Source organism: Simochromis diagramma, unplaced genomic scaffold, assembly GCF_900408965.1.
Source record: "Simochromis diagramma unplaced genomic scaffold, fSimDia1.1 OVJJ01000487.1, whole genome shotgun sequence".
Lineage (NCBI taxonomy): Eukaryota > Metazoa > Chordata > Actinopteri > Cichliformes > Cichlidae > Simochromis > Simochromis diagramma.
This window is the reverse complement of record NW_024387305.1, coordinates 6,465,480-6,481,832: the sequence shown is the minus strand read 5'-3', so window position 1 is coordinate 6,481,832 and position 16,353 is coordinate 6,465,480.

Sequence of the window (16,353 nt, the reverse complement as noted above, 5' to 3'; positions counted from 1 at the left end):
GACGGAAATTAGTGTTAATATGTAGTGAAGTGAAAAAAAATACAAAGAGATTAAATATGAAATTAATTTTGGACACCAAAGCGTAATTCACATGTCTTTTCATTATATTAAGTTAGTATGCTACATCCTTATTATTTTGGTTTAAAATAAATAGGCCTGGACTGCTTTTGTCTTCATTTCTATTTGCAGTGACCTTGATTTCTTAAGATCTTTTCCCAGTCACATACTGCTGTACATGTTTTTTTTGGTATATTATTTTAGTTGCTCTAACCCTACCTGTTTTCTTCTTTCTTTTACATGTTTACATTAAAAGAAATAGCATTTTGTCCCAAGAATAAAAAGATAAAATTAATCTTGAATATGACCCCTTTGACTTAAGTGCCATAGATCACAAGCAGCTCGAGGAATGTTTGAAGTAAAGAACTAGCTTCATTGTCCTTTTTCATATACATTAGAGAGCTCTGATTCCTCTGAATCCTGTATATAAAAAGATTCATAATGACCTCCATCTTTTATTTTTATTTTCACACGCTGTAGGTAAAAAGAAGGATTGCTGGGGAGTTTAACATCAATGGATAGCACGCTGGAACATGTATTTTTTATATAAACTAACAGGTTTCTGGAATAAAATAATTTGACAAAGTAACTGTGAGCACATGTATCTGTGATTTTAAGTTCTACAAGTATCTCACACCTGACGTCTTGGCTCTCCCTTGCTGTAGGATTTGTGTTGTACCTCATTGATCTCCAGTTGTGATATCCACTGCTTCTTCCTAATGTTGAAACACTGAGCTACTAGTTGTTTTGCTGTCAGTCTAAATGTTGGGTATTGAAGATTCCATTGCTTCCATATCCTCTTCATGGAACTCCTGCTGCTGGGGTTACAGCTCGTTTCCAAGGCAGGCTTGGTTAACGGGGGGGGGCTAGCCTCGGGAACCCTACTGTATGCGTTATGTCTCTGTTTAAATGAGAAACAACGCCAACATATATGTTGGCGTTGTTTCTCATTTAAACAGATTATTCGTTTGTAAAAATTTGCAGTTAGAAACTAAAGAGCCAGTCCTGTTGTCTCAGCTCCTGTAAAAAGAGTGTAAAAAAGGGTTATCTCATAGGTCCTTTTTCATCTCCTCCTTTTCATTTATTCCGCATGAGTCCAATTGACATTGCAACTAAGTTTGCCAGTCTTACCAATGCATTCGAAATTATCTGTTCACAGATATTCATCTGTCACAGTTACATTTGGCATTTCCTGGGATTCCAAATTTGACTTCACAGTTAGACTAACGGTCAATTGCAAAAGCTGTCCAGCCATTTTTGGAGGATGGGGGAGCAGGGAGCGCTTTGCTGGATTCTGTTGAACACTGTTAAGCTCCCTGCTCATCGACCCTCTACTCCAAATTAAAATCCTAATTTCAGCAATTGGGTATCTCTCTTTCTGAGAAGGAAACCCTTGGTCCTGCTACTAGCTTGGATTTCCTAGACTTGACACTTGATAACTGAGAGATAGAAGTTTCACTCACTCAAGACAAAGTTCAGCACATCCATGAAATCACTTGGTCTATTCTGTCTCTCACTTCTATAGCAAAACGCCAGCTGCTTTTCGTGCTAGGCCACCTGAACTTCGCCATGTGTGTAAGTCCTCAAGGTCGCTCTTTCATGTCTCACTTACGGGATCTTGCCTCCTCAATACTTAACCTGCTCCATTCAGTTTCTTTAGATGAGGGTTGCCACTCAGATTTGTGTTTTTTTATGATGACATCGTTGGTTCTGCCGACTCTCCAGTTTTTCACAGATGCAGCACCATCTATTAGTTTCGGGGGGCAACTGGTTTGGAAGCAGCTGGCCAGCTGGGTTCTCAGTTCTGCCTCAATCCTCTGCCCTCTCCGATTTATATACCATCGTAGTGGCTTGCTTTATCTGGCTTTAAAGTAACAAGTAATGTAAGGGATTACCTTTGCAAAAAGTAATTAGATTACTGTTACTTTCCCATAAGCACGCTGCGTTACTGCTTTACTAAACCGTGATTTTGTTTGTGAGAGTGTCTCATGACAATGATGTAAGCACGTGTGGCGCCCAATCTATGTGTGTAGATCAACAATGGATAATCTGGAGTGCGGGAGAGAGTATGACCATGCAGTGTTTAAAACACGGCTGTACTTACACTACTTTAAGTTTTAGTCTGTAAAAAGTGACAAAAGCATTAGCGTCCGCTGTACATTCTGTGTGGGAAGAAAAGTTCTTTCTACAGCGAAAAAATAAACTTCAAATTCAATTCAATTCAATTCAATTTTATTTATATAGCGCCAAATCACAACAAAAGTCGCCTCAAGGCGCTTCATAGATACAGAGAAAAACCCAACAATCATATGATCCCCTATGAGCAAGCACTTTGGCAACAGTGGGAAGGAAAAACTCCCTTTTAACAGGAAGAAACCTCCGGCAGAACCAGGCTCAGGGAGGGGCGGGACCATCTGCTGCGACTGGTTGGGGTGAGAGAAGGAAGACAGGATAAAAGACATGCTGTGGAAGGTTTCTTAGCAAGAACCTAGCACGCTGCCACGGGAATGTGAAATTCACAGAGAAACCCCCAGATCCCCCCACTGATATGACCGCTGCTGCACTGAGCAAACCTCCACCCTGCTAAACAGGTGAAAATAGATTTAAGAGCAACAGGACTTAGTGCCGCTGAATCTTTTATTTTATTTATTTGTTGCTGTGTTTTACTTGCATCTATTTGAAAGACTGAGTGTAAACACAAAACATTATTTGATTTTATTTGCTGGAATATGCAGAAAATAGATTTAAATGTTTTTCAAGTTAAAGACAGTTGCATATAATTTAATTTTTGCTTAATGCAATGTGCATAAAGTTAAAAGATTAAAACTATAAAACAATTTTTAAAAAGAGGCTTTTTTTTCAAGAATTCAGAATTGGGCTGAAAGGTCTATTGCTTTATTACGTATTCAGGTTGTGTGTCATGTTTTCAAAAAGTAACTAAGTATACATATACATACGTATAGTATAAGGAGTATACATGCCTTTGTAAAGTGTAATTAGCATATTGTGGAGAATAACAAGGGTTATAGGATTCATGCTATCTGAAATTGAGGGACAGACATACACAATACCTTTTGATTTGATGATTGATATCAGAACAACCGTTCAGCAAGAGTTTAATAGCAGGATTGGAAAACAAGCACGAAAACCCTGGATCATAACATCTAGTACTAAACTGTATGCCAGTAATTAAGGTTTGAATGTAGGGAAGCTTTAAATACTTTTTAAAAATCTTATTATTTTATTATAATCTCCATCACCACCTCTCATCACTCAGGCTCCATTCAAGCCTCCATCTTGAGCGCCGGATTAGCTCCATGGTAGAGCAGGCTGTATGGCCGTAGAGCAGAAGGCCCAGTTTCAAGTCTGACCTGTCGGCCTTTGCTGCATGTCTTCCCTTGTCTCTCTCTCCCCACTTTCCTGTCAATCTACACTGTGTTTAAAAGCCCCCAAAATATCTATCCATCCGCTTCTCCTTTTCAGGGTCGTGGGGGGGGGGCTTTCCCAGCCATCTTAGTGCGAGAGGCGGGGTACACCCTGAACAGTTCACCAGTCTGTCCAAGGTTCAAGGTTCAAGGTTCTTTATTATTTGTCGCATGCATAGTTATACAAGTATAACACACAGTGAAATGTAGCCTGACACGCTCCTCGACATGTGCAAAAATTGGGGGGGGGGGGGGGGGGGTGTAGAGGAGGAACATTATATATATATATATATATATATATATAGCCAACTCCAAGCCCATAGCACAAGTCACCATCAAGTGCGGGATCTACCAAGGAGATGCTCTGTCCCCACTGCTGTTCTGCATAGGCCTGAACCCCCTCAGTGAGATCATTAACAAGACTGGCTACGGATACCGACTACGGAACGGAGCAGTTGTCAGCCACCTCCTGTACATGGATGACATCAAGCTGTATGCCAAGAGTGAACGAGACATCGATTCACTGATCCACACTACCAGGCTATACAGCAATGACATTGGAATGTCGTTCGGACTGGAGAAGTGTAGTCGGATGGTAACAAAGAGAGGGAAGGTAGTCAGAACTGAGGGGATTGAACTACCAGAAGGCAACATTGCAGACATAGAGGACAGTTACAAGTACCTGGGGATCCCGCAGGCAAATGGGAACCATGAAGAGGCCGCTAGAAAGGCTGCAACCACCAAGTACCTGCAGAGGGTCAGGCAAGTCCTGAGGAGTCAGCTGAATGGTAAGAACAAGATCCGGGCCATCAACACGTACGCCCTGCCCGTGATCAGGTACCCTGCTGGGGTAATAGGCTGGCCAAAGGAGGAGATAGAAGCCACTGACATAAAGACAAGAAAGCTCCTTACCATGCATGGAGGGTTTCACCCCAAGTCCAGCACCCTGAGGCTGTACGCTAAGCGGAAGGAAGGGGGCCGGGGACTGGTGAGTGTCAGCACCACAGTCCAGGATGAGACAACGAACATCCAAGAATACATTGGGAAGATGGCCCCAACTGACCGAGTGCTCAGTGAATACCTCAGGCAGCAGAAACCCAAGAAAGAGGAGGGAGACGAGGAACCATCATGGAAGGACAGGCCCCTGCACGGTATGTACCACCGGCAGATAGAGGAGGTGGCTGATATCCAGAAATCCTACCAGTGGCTGGACAAAGCTGGACTGAAAGACAGCACAGAGGCACTAATCATGGCAGCACAAGAACAAGCTCTGAGTACAAGATCCATAGAGGCTGGGGTCTATCACACCAGGCAAGACCCCAGGTGCAGGCTGTGTAAAGATGCCCCAGAGACAATCCAGCACATAACAGCAGGGTGCAAGATGCTAGCAGGCAAGGCATACATGGAACGCCATAACCAAGTGGCCGGCATAGTGTACAGGAACATCTGTGCCGAGTATAACCTGGAAGTCCCGAGGTCAAAATGGGAGATGCCACCAAGGGTGGTGGAGAATGACCGAGCTAAGATCCTGTGGGACTTCCAGATACTGACGGACAAAATGGTGGTGGCTAACCAACCGGACATAGTGGTGGTAGACAAACAGAAGAAGACGGCCGTAGTGATCGATGTAGCGGTTCCGAATGACAGCAATATCAGGAAGAAGGAACACGAGAAGCTGGAGAAATACCAAGGGCTCAGAGAAGAGCTCGAGAGGATGTGGAGGGTGAAGGTAATGGTGGTCCCCGTGGTAATCGGAGCACTAGGTGCGGTGACTCCCAAGCTAGGCGAGTGGCTCCAGCAGATCCCGGGAATAACATCGGAGATCTCTGTCCAGAAGAGCGCAGTCCTGGGAACAGCTAAGATACTGCGCAGGACCCTCAAGCTCCCAGGCCTCTGGTAGAGGACCCGAGCTTGAAGGATAAACCGCCCGCAGGGGCGTGCTGGGTGTTTTTTTTTTTTTTATGTATATACACTGGGTGAATGTGCAGTAGTAGCAGCAAGCAGGTGAATTCTGTACATTAATATGAATAGACATCTGACTATTTTACAGGATAGACAATATAAACATATTTAAAATGAAAGGAATTGAAATGTACATTGTGCCTTGGTTTAGTGTCTGGAAGAGAGTCCTGTCTCAGTCAATTATAGATGATGTGAGAGGGCGGGTGTGTGTGTTTAGGGCACGGATGGCTTGGGGATAGAAGCTCCTCTTGAGTCTCTCTGTCCTTGCCCGGAAGATGCGGAACCTTCTACCAGATTGCAGAAGTTGGAACAGTTTGTTGCCAGGATGGGACGGGTCCTTCAGTATCTGCGCTGCTCTAGTCCGGCATCTCCTGGTGTAGGTGTCCTGAAGCGGGGGGAGAGCAATCCTGCAGCAGCGTTCTGCTGTACGGATCACTCTCTGGAGAGCTTTTTGGTCCTTCACACAGCTGTTCCCGAACCACGATGTCATGTTCTGTGTGAGGATGCTCTCCACAGCGCCTGTATAGAAAATCCTGAGGATCTTTGGAGAGACCCTGAACTTCCTCAGTTGTCGTAGGTGATACAGGCGCTGCCTAGCCTTTTTGGTCTGGACCTGAATGTGGGCAGCCCATGTCAGGTCTGAGGAGATGTGGACACCAAGATACTTGAAGGACTGCACCCTCTCCACTGGAGCTCCATTGATGATAATGGGCTTGTAGTCTCTGTGCTGACCCCTTCTGAAGTCCACCACCAGCTCCTTGGTCTTGCTGACGTTCAGCTGGAGGTGGTTGTCCTGGCACCACGATGCCAGATTCTTCACTTCATCCATGTAGGCCGCCTCATCGTTGTTGGAGATGGCACCCAACACCACTGTGTCGTCAGCAAACTTCACAATGGTGTTGGAGCCATGGGTGGCCACACAGTCTGAAGTGTAGAGGGAGTAGAGCAGTGGCGAGAGGACACATCCCTGAGGTGCTCCTGTGTTGATGGTGATGCTGTTGGAGAAGCACCTGCCCACCCTCACCACCTGAGTTCTGCCAGTGAGGAAGTCCAACACCCATGCACACAGACGGCTGTTAAGTCCCAGATCCCTCAGCTTTGTGAACAGTCTGCAGGGCACTATTGTGTTAAACGCTGAACTGTAATCAACAAACAGCATTCGCACATAGTTACCCTGTTTCTTGTCCACGTGGCTGAGAGTGGTGTGTAGGACGTGGGCGATGGCATCCTCTGTGGATCTGTTGGATCTGTAGGCGAACTGCAGCGGATCTGTGGTGTCTGGGATGGAGGAGGAGATGATGTTCTTCAGCAGCCTCTCAAACACCTTCATTACTACCGAGGTCAGTGCAACTGGCCGGTAATCGTTCAGGGATGAGGGTTTGCTGTTCTTGGGCACAGGGATGATGGTGGATCTTTTGAAGCATGTGGGGACCACAGACTTCGCCAGGGACTCGTTGAAGATGTAAGTGAACACACCTGCTAGCTGGTCAGCACAGCAGCGCAGCAGACGGCCGGTGATGCCGTCTGGCCCCACAGGGCTAACACATAGACAAAGACAACCATTCGCGCTCACATTGACACCTATCGGAAATTTGGATTAATCAATTAGCCTATCCCCACAAACTGCATGTCTTTGGATGGTGGGAGGAAGCCGTAAGGCTGTAAGGCAACAGTGCTAACCACCATGCCACCATGCTGCACAGCCAAAAAAATAATAATCATAAAAAAAAGCCTCCATCTTAATCACCAATCACCAGCATCTAGATTTCCTGCTTTAATCCCTATCACCACTGGGGTTCCACTCCACCAATACGAGCCATCGGAGTCTAACCACAAAATGCTTCCATCTAAATTCTGTATATCAATAAATCGTGTTCATTTCTTTCTCCTAATCTCTCCTTATTGAACTTTTTACCAGCTAGAGTAAACTATATACTCTAGATTTTAGAAGAATTTATTTTTTTCTTTATTCTTTATTCTTGCCCTAAATTCATTGCTATGTTGTCTTGCTCAATTTTGTCTTCCTCCTGACATTATTCTTCCTCTCCCTGGTTTTTAGTCAAGGTCTGTGGCCTCAGGGTCAATTTGATCTGCTTTTCTTCCATTCCTGATTTCCCGCTCTCTTGCTTGCCTTTAGCTGTCATTCCCTTAAAAAAAGAGTCTCCAGATGGTCATTTCCTTCTTTACTTCTGTGTGATCAGGTTCTCATCTTTTCTTCACTTAGACACATTCTCTCATTTTTGTGTCGTTCACTCTTCCTGTGTTGCTGAACTCTTTCACCTACCCCCTTTACTAGCACCCACAGTCCTAATTTGCTTCTTCACTCACTTCATGCCCCCATCGCCCCCATCTATTCTGAGTATACACACACATACATGTGTACACACTTTTTTCTTTTATGTCGATTAGTCAGAGTTGAGGCCTGGAGTCTCTAGCTGATGGAAACATTTGTCTGTTCAGCAATCTGCTGCTATGCCATAGGCACACAAATCTAAGTCCATGCATGTGCATACAAGCACAAACAAACTCACACTAACATACACACACACACACACACACACACACACACACACACACACACACACACACACACACACACACACACTTGTAATCTGTCAATATGCACATGAACACACAATAACTAATGCCTGAGGTAACCTACTTTTGTTTGCTGTCTCTGGGTTCTCATTTATCTGATTGTGGACACATATAAACCAGATAGACACCCCACACATAGATGAATGTACAGTACAGTAGGTCTGGTGGTGAGACTGGGCTCTATTCCTTTGCTAGGCTGCAAACCAGTAACCAGTAACCAGTCACAATTATGTTAATATTGTTAATATTGCTCAAAAATGTCATTAAGTGAGCAATTATTTTTATGAAAAATAAACTAATTACTAAGTATTTTTATATTTATATTTGTTTGAACACTGAAAATGACAAGACTTATCTATGCTACCTGAGGTATGTAGGCCAATTGTTTTGTAATAACCTCCCAATAAGACCTTAAAAAGTAAAGAATGTTGTATTATAATAATACAAAATGTAAAATACCATAAAATTTTGACTTTTACATTAATAGTTTACTTAGTTATTCATGATTTTATGGGTTCACAATATCTGCTTTTAGTCTAATATTGGAAAATGGTAAGAGTCTCCTTTTTAAAAATAAAAATACAGGCCCATTCGTAGCTGACTGAGGGAATCGATGGTTGAACAACTCATTTGAGACACGTTATAGTTTCCCTTACCTACTCTGTGTTACCCCAGGGGAACTATCTATTGCAGGAGCAATGACAGTTCTATGACTGATAGTGGTGAAATGGAAGTCTTTCTGATAGCTACCACCATGTTTTCACATAGACATTAAATCAGGGATTCTGTATTCACGTTGTAGTTGACTAGCTAAAATAACATACAAGAAACAACTATTCTCAAGCTGTTTCGTATTGACAAGCTTCTTCGCCCTTTCTGCTGGAACTCAGTTGGGAAAGAGATGATTCAGAATAGTGAAATAAAGTCAAAAAAGGAAGAGGAAAATCAAACACCCTGGCTGTGGGTGATGAACGTTTGCTGTGGTTGTATGTCTCATCCAGTCCATCCCAAGAGAAGAGGAGGGAAGAGAGGAGCAGAGGAGGAAGAGGAGGTTTGTCTGAATCAACATGTTTTTTAAGAGAGATGCGAGAAACTGGGACAGTGGTGGCATCGCTGATGTCCCTGGGCTCAGTGCGCTACGAACACAGGACACACACAAAGACACACAAATGCAAGTGTGAACAAACACACATTTACACACGAAGAGATTCTTGTGCCCTTGGGGAGCCCTGCTTTCAAAGTGCTTTCAAATGGTGCTGTGTGAAATCTCCATACATTATGGTTAGAATTTATATATAAAGGCTGTATTTGCATAAATGTAGTCACATAGGGACCAAACACAGCAGAAAAAAATATTCCAAGACTTGTTAGTCTGACACACACACAGAGACACACAGCGATAATTACACATACCAATACGCATGTATTGGTATGTGTAATTATCAACAAGAACTCTGTGCACATAAAATCATATATTCCTTCGCATTCATTTCTATAGGTATAATCCGAGAAAAGTGCATGATTCACACGATTCACACAAAACATGTCATGGTGACAAAATTACTTGATTGACATCTTGAGTGTTTGAAGAGCAACCCTACATCAAAATCAGGTCTATTAGTGCCTGATTGCATTAAATATGCAAATAAGGCCCAGCTGGAGCCAGTCCCATCACACCTGTGGGTCCTAGAGGTCCTGCAGAGATGATCCAGAGAAGTGTGAGTTTATAATATGCTCAAAAATGAAGGAGCTCTTTATTAAAGGTAATCACAAATAAATTTAAAGGAAAATTGTGTTATTTTTAGTTCAAAAGCCTAAAAGATGCTTTTAAGCATAATAAGTGAAGGATTATTTCATAACATACAGATTCATATGAATGAGTCTGTAAAATGTGCCTAATACTAGTGCTTCATATTATGGTTCAAACAGAACGGCAGGTAAATATTAACCTATTCTCGATCTAATTCTAGCAATATTCTGTTATACATTTCTATATTACTTTCCTCTTGTCTCTCAATGTTACTCTTATGGTTTTCTGTGTAAACCTACAGTATGTAACATCATTGAATGTTGATGCAACAGCATGAATAATTAATTTAATGAATGTTTGGATTGCAATTCAGAATTGTCCAGTGCAGATGAAGATTTATGTTCATCCATTTTGAGAAAGAGTGACACTGGTCCTTCACTGTTTCATGATGTAAACCGTGTAGGCCTACATCCCCACGTACAATCATATCATCTGCATGACACCAGCTAAGCTTGAAATGAAGCCTGTTTTCCTTGCTTTCCTCTATTCTTTTAGATGAGTTGCATTGCTCTGATTATAGCAAGTGTGAAATGAGCTGAGCTATAGTGGTTTTGCTAGGGCAGTTATGCCTAAGCCAGAGAAAGGAAAATGAATCTCTTGGTGTTTTACTTGACTGGCTGGAGATAGGAAATCGTGTTTGGACATGGGAAGGGGAATCAGTATTCAGACAAATGTGCATGTGTTTCAAGTGAATATACTGAATGACTAAAGTGAATAATATGTGGTGCGACATAGATCACTACCTTCAGTCAGCTACACTGTCCCTAAGGGTATTGCTTTCTTCTTATCTGCACTTCCCATGCAACAATTCAGCAGCATACAGCTTCAGGCACTCAGGCACCTGTTTATATGTCTGATGCCATAGGAGACACTGTCAAAAAGAAAATAAATTAAAAGCAAAAACAACCCCCCGACACGCACAAAATACGCTTTATTATGTACACCTGTTCAACTGGCTGTAAACACTAATATCTACCCATATGGAAAAGATATATATAAATCTTATAAAGTTTGTATCTGTCTTTTGTGAAACTTATATGAAAAGCATACAAGAGTGAAAACTATAAGATCCCTTGAAAAATCATATAAATGAAACTTGTATGTTTTAGATACTTATTAAAAGAATATATGAAAGCAATGAGAAAGTGGCCACTTTCATGAGTAAATCATATAAGCCTTATATGATTCACTATATGAAGCAGGCCACATCTTATGTAAGTCTTTTATAAGTTTTTACTATTTCTTTTTTACCTCACATGACTTAATGCATTTAGCCATACAGACATCAAGACCACCCCCAGAAGCAGCATCAGAATGTCACTGATTTAAGTGACTTTGCTGATCTTCTGGGATTTTCCCGCAGAACCATCTGTAAGGTTTACAGAGAATTATCTGTAAAAGAGACAATATCCAGTAGGTTATATCCAGAAATTGACCTAAACAACACAAGAGCATTAACCCATCCTGTTTAGGCTGGTGATAGTATTGTAATGGTGTGGGTGATACTTTCTTGACCCATGTTGGGCCCTTTACCACCAGCTGAGCATTGTATAAATGCCGCAGCCAGCCTTAGTATTGCTGCTGACCATGTACATCCCTCTATGACCACAGTGGTATCATCTTGTGATGGCTGCTTCCAGCAAGGATAATGCACCACATCACAAGGCTCAGATCAACTCAAACTAGTTTCTTATGCACGACAAAGAGATTACTGTACTCAAATGGGCTCTACAGTCAATAAATCTCAACCTAATAGAGTACCTTTTGGATAGTGCAATTTGAGATTCACATCATGGATGTGCAAATCTTGTGCAACTGTGTGATGTCAATATGGATCAGAAACTCTGAGTAAAGTTTCTTGCACTTTTTGACGCTATGCCATGATGTATTAGACAGTTCTGAAGACAAAAGTTGGTTCATCCCAGTATTAGGAAGGTGCCCTGTAAGTGTATGGATGTAAAATAAATAAATTGGATTCTACTAACATCACTGTGAGGTTGCACAGTGGCATGTTGAGCTAAATTCTACCAAACTGATGCTTACTTTGCATCATTAGTTACTATCATCACTCACTCAATATTCTCTAATTTACACAAATCTAAACGGCTGAGGTATATTAGCCTGAATTAAACAGATCAGCAGTCTGGCAATGCCATGTTTAAACCTCTTTAGCTGCTAGTGTGGGTAAAATAGTTCATCAAATGCTCCCTCGGAGGCACAAATGCTTCCTTTATAAAGAAACACTAATGAAAATTGAACAGAATTTTCATCACAGACACTACTGAACGAACACACAATCATATGAGCATAATTATAGAAGTTATTGCATCAAAGTATCTCTCTCTCTCTCATGCTCAGAGCTGTGCCATATACTTTCAAAAGTCAGATTGATCCGAGGGGAGGATTTTAGCTGGGAAGCTCCAGATGTAAACAAACACTGTCAGCCATTCAGTATGAAAAGCTACTTTAATGTATCTGATGAGTGTTTTATGCATGACAATACACTGAAATGACCCAGAATATGTTTAAATTGATAAATGAGGGGGTTTATTTGTCAAAAAAAAAAAATCTGCATGAATCACTTGGCTTATGTATGTGGGAGCTGGCAAAAAAAAAATGCTGTAGATGTCTTAGCAAGTATAGCTGTAATAATAAGATATAAAATTAAATGGACTACAGCAACCCAGCAGTCTGTGCATCACTAAATTGTACTCCCTCTGTCTCCCTCTAAACCTGATTAAAAAGTCATAACCACATTCCAGTCGAAATGAGGAGGAAATTACCCAAATATACAATAAATTTTATTTAACCCTAAAAAAAGAAACAAGGGAACTGTTGTTGCAGTCACTAATCCACATACCAACTTTAACTAAATTAATGTATTGAAGTCATTCACATGGCTGCACTGTAGATCCTTGGGTTCAGTGAAAACTATTTAAAATGGAAAAGGAGATTTAACTGAGTTATCATAAATACACGCAATGGCAACTGAGACTAAACATCAAATTTTGACAAAGTAAAACAAAATCTATCCAAAAAAAACCCCCCAAAAGCGAAAAACAATAACATGTATTCCTCAGGCATTTACAAAAAAGATAAATTTGTCACAAACAAGGATGCAGTGGACTCAAGAGCAGACTCAATTGCTCGAACTATGTACAATTTATTGAAAGGAAAAGGAACTTAAACAAGACTGGGTCTAACAGAAATCATTCGCTGGAACTGAGGGAGGCCCGAGGGCGGAGAAACGGATGTTGAACACAAGGAGAACACGGGCGGGAACTTTTGAAAACACCGGCTATTAAGCGGGGAAGGGGTTGCCGTGGGAGCGTCCCAGGGATGGTTGAGAGTGTGGGGAAGCTGGTCCAGGTTCCAAGGTGTCCAGGGAAGTTGAAGTACGGGCTGGAGGGCAGGCTGAGGAGAAGATGAGTGTGTGGTCCTAGGGTTCTAGGCAGACTGGAGAACGGGATGGAACCAGAACCAGTGCTGCCGATGAGTACGACGGGTGATGAATCACGGGTGGTAGCAGGACGAACTGGCGAGGAGTGGCAGGCAGTGCTGGCTTAAAAACCCTCTAGATGGAGCCCCGGAAATTGGAAGCAGGTGATGAGCTAGCCAACTCCACCCCAGGGGAACCTGGACCACACCGACCAGACACTCCCACAGCATATGACAAAATTACATTAGATTTAAACATAACATTTCATTATTTTGAGTTGTATCTTTTATTATTTTATATATGGTGACAGTTTTGTATTATGATTCATTGTTAATACTTACAAAAGGATTTTAAAAAAATGTGTATTAGCGAAACATCTGAATAAACATAGCACACTTGGTCAACCAAGGGATTTGTCATAGATCCCAATCTGAAAATACTGTTCAACTTATCTGTTTTTCTTGGACATGTGAGGACATCCAGACTTCATCATCAAGGATTTGCTTGCTAACATGCTAAATAAGTTATTATCAGCTTCTTCATACTACACTCTAACTATACACAATATGCATGTGCATAAAACCGGATAAAGCTGTTAACCTCACAGCTAAAAAAGCTGAAGTCTTTGTTATTGGGACATTATTCATGAAAAGGACAGAAGTTGCAGATTCCAGTGGGTCAGAGTGAAGCAGAGTCAAGCCTTCTTCCACTGACTGTTGTAGACATGCGCAGAGGAATCTCTTAACGAACCAAAGTTTGGTTAGCAAACCAACATGTGTTTTGTCTGCAGTAATAAAAAGCATGCATTACTCATTGCTTTAAGTACTATGCAATTCTTTAACACATGTAAACAAGACTTTCATTTTCATTATCACTTTGAATAATAGGTCTGTATTTTTAAAAGGCTCAGTATTTTTTTACTTAAAAGCAAAAATGATTTTGATGGCATATACAGTTTGACAGTCGCATACATGTGCATATGTGAAATAAAACTCTGAGCAGTAAAAACAGCTGTTCACCATTAATCCAAGGATTAGTTACTAAGAAAGTTGTCTCTGTAGCTTCTTAGATTATTATGAAGTTAAGCTAAAATAGCTGACACTATTCATTTTATATAGACTCATTCTCCTTTCATTTGACTTAATATAAGTGATTCTAAATTATCTACTCTGATTTCCCTCGACCTGATACTTGCACAGTAGAGACAGGATATTTAATCTATAATATGTGCTACTGATTAGTAGATATGTGTGTGTGCTTCAGTGTGTGTGCTTCAGTGTGTGTGCTGTGGTTGGTCAGTAAGGGTGATTGAGGATTCTGTCCTGGGGGTCTAAAGGGGATGCAGGTGGCACATGCCACCATCTGCCATGCCACCGTAATAGGATAGTATCTCAACACCTGCTCGGTTTACTTCAAAATGCACACTCATACACATCCAACTAACACATACGCACACATGGCCACAGATGGCCACACGAGGATGTACACAAGCACACATAAGCCTGGAGGGCAGAGATGAAATATCCTCCTCATCAGCCTTACACTGAGACCGAGAGATCCAGACCTGAAGACCGTGACCATACATTTGACCACATGACCCTATGGTACTCATGCACTGCAACCCACAGAAAGGATTTCACACATGGCTGCACATATAGTTCTTTATGTGCCTGTTTTATTTCTCACTCCCTATATTGAAGTGTTCTAAATATGCCCGTGTGGATATTACTTATGTGAAGAAGAATTTATTCTATCTCTAACCACCTCATTCTTGGCTTCCACACTAAGCAACGTCAAATACTGACATGTGGGTGAATTTTGTGGGTGTATGGTTGTGAGCCACCACAATGTCACCGTATTAACCAGATCAGAAGTACAATGAGTAAATAGGTCAACTAGAAACCCCTTAGTGCCAATTTAGAGACTGATGAAAGGGCGTAGGAAGGCATATATCATTATAAACCTTATTAAACGGGCCAGCGTCTGTCCCAGAGGCTACAGTAACAATGCTGTAAAAGTGTTATCGATGTGGCTGTAATATGCGCTATGGTGCTCATTATACATGCAATGATAAGTAGTCAAGATCCTGACACATTTAGAACTTAGGTGCATTTTATGCGTAGGTCTATTATCATTCAGCATATTTTGTATTTAATAGTCCCCTGTGGCTCTCTGCATTTAGACTATCATTGTTACTAAACAAACATGTTTATGGAGCAAATGCTCTGGTTTTTTTTTATTGTGTATTGAGAATCCAGAAAGTTGATTATATTCATCTTGATGTTACGTTTGAAGTGTAAGAAACATTTTTCACTCATCCAAGCGACTTCTTCAGTCTCAGTTGACATCATCTTTTCCTAAACGTATAAACAGCATATTTGCATAATGATGGAAACTATACTATCAATTGGCAGTGAGGTCTGTTTCATGATCATTAAAATGTAAATTGTCACAACCATTGATCAATGGCCCTAAGTATCAGTCATAGAGTTGAGGAACGGCTGTAATCACAGTACCGTAAAATGCTGAAAGATGTACCCTTAGACCCCTTTGTGATTTAGAGATGGTCTTTCCCTTTTCATGTATATGGCCTCCTTGACTCCCCACTCAAAAGAGCGTACCTCCCCTGTTCAGGATGTGTATATATTTATCATTGAAAAAGTGGACACTGAGTGGAGCACTTATAGGTGCATAGACTGTGAGGTCAGGTGTAAATAGACTGTGTTGGACATTGTTATTAGGACATTAAAGGCCTTAATAATGATGATATAAACCTAGATTTAAAATCTAGTTTTACTGGAAGCTGTAGGGGCTGCGAGGTTTGGGACTTTTCAGGTACTGCTGCCATAGAAAGAGCTTGTTTTTCCTCTCACGTGTGAACTTTTTTTTTTAATCTAGTTTTAATTTGTTTGAAATAATTATTCCATACAATATGTACTGGCAGATAATATTTAATAACCACATACAGTGGTTGACATGTCTTTGTAGCTTGTTTGGCATATTTTAGCAGATTTTTGTTTATTTATAAGTAAAATATTACTATATTACTACATTAGATAAAG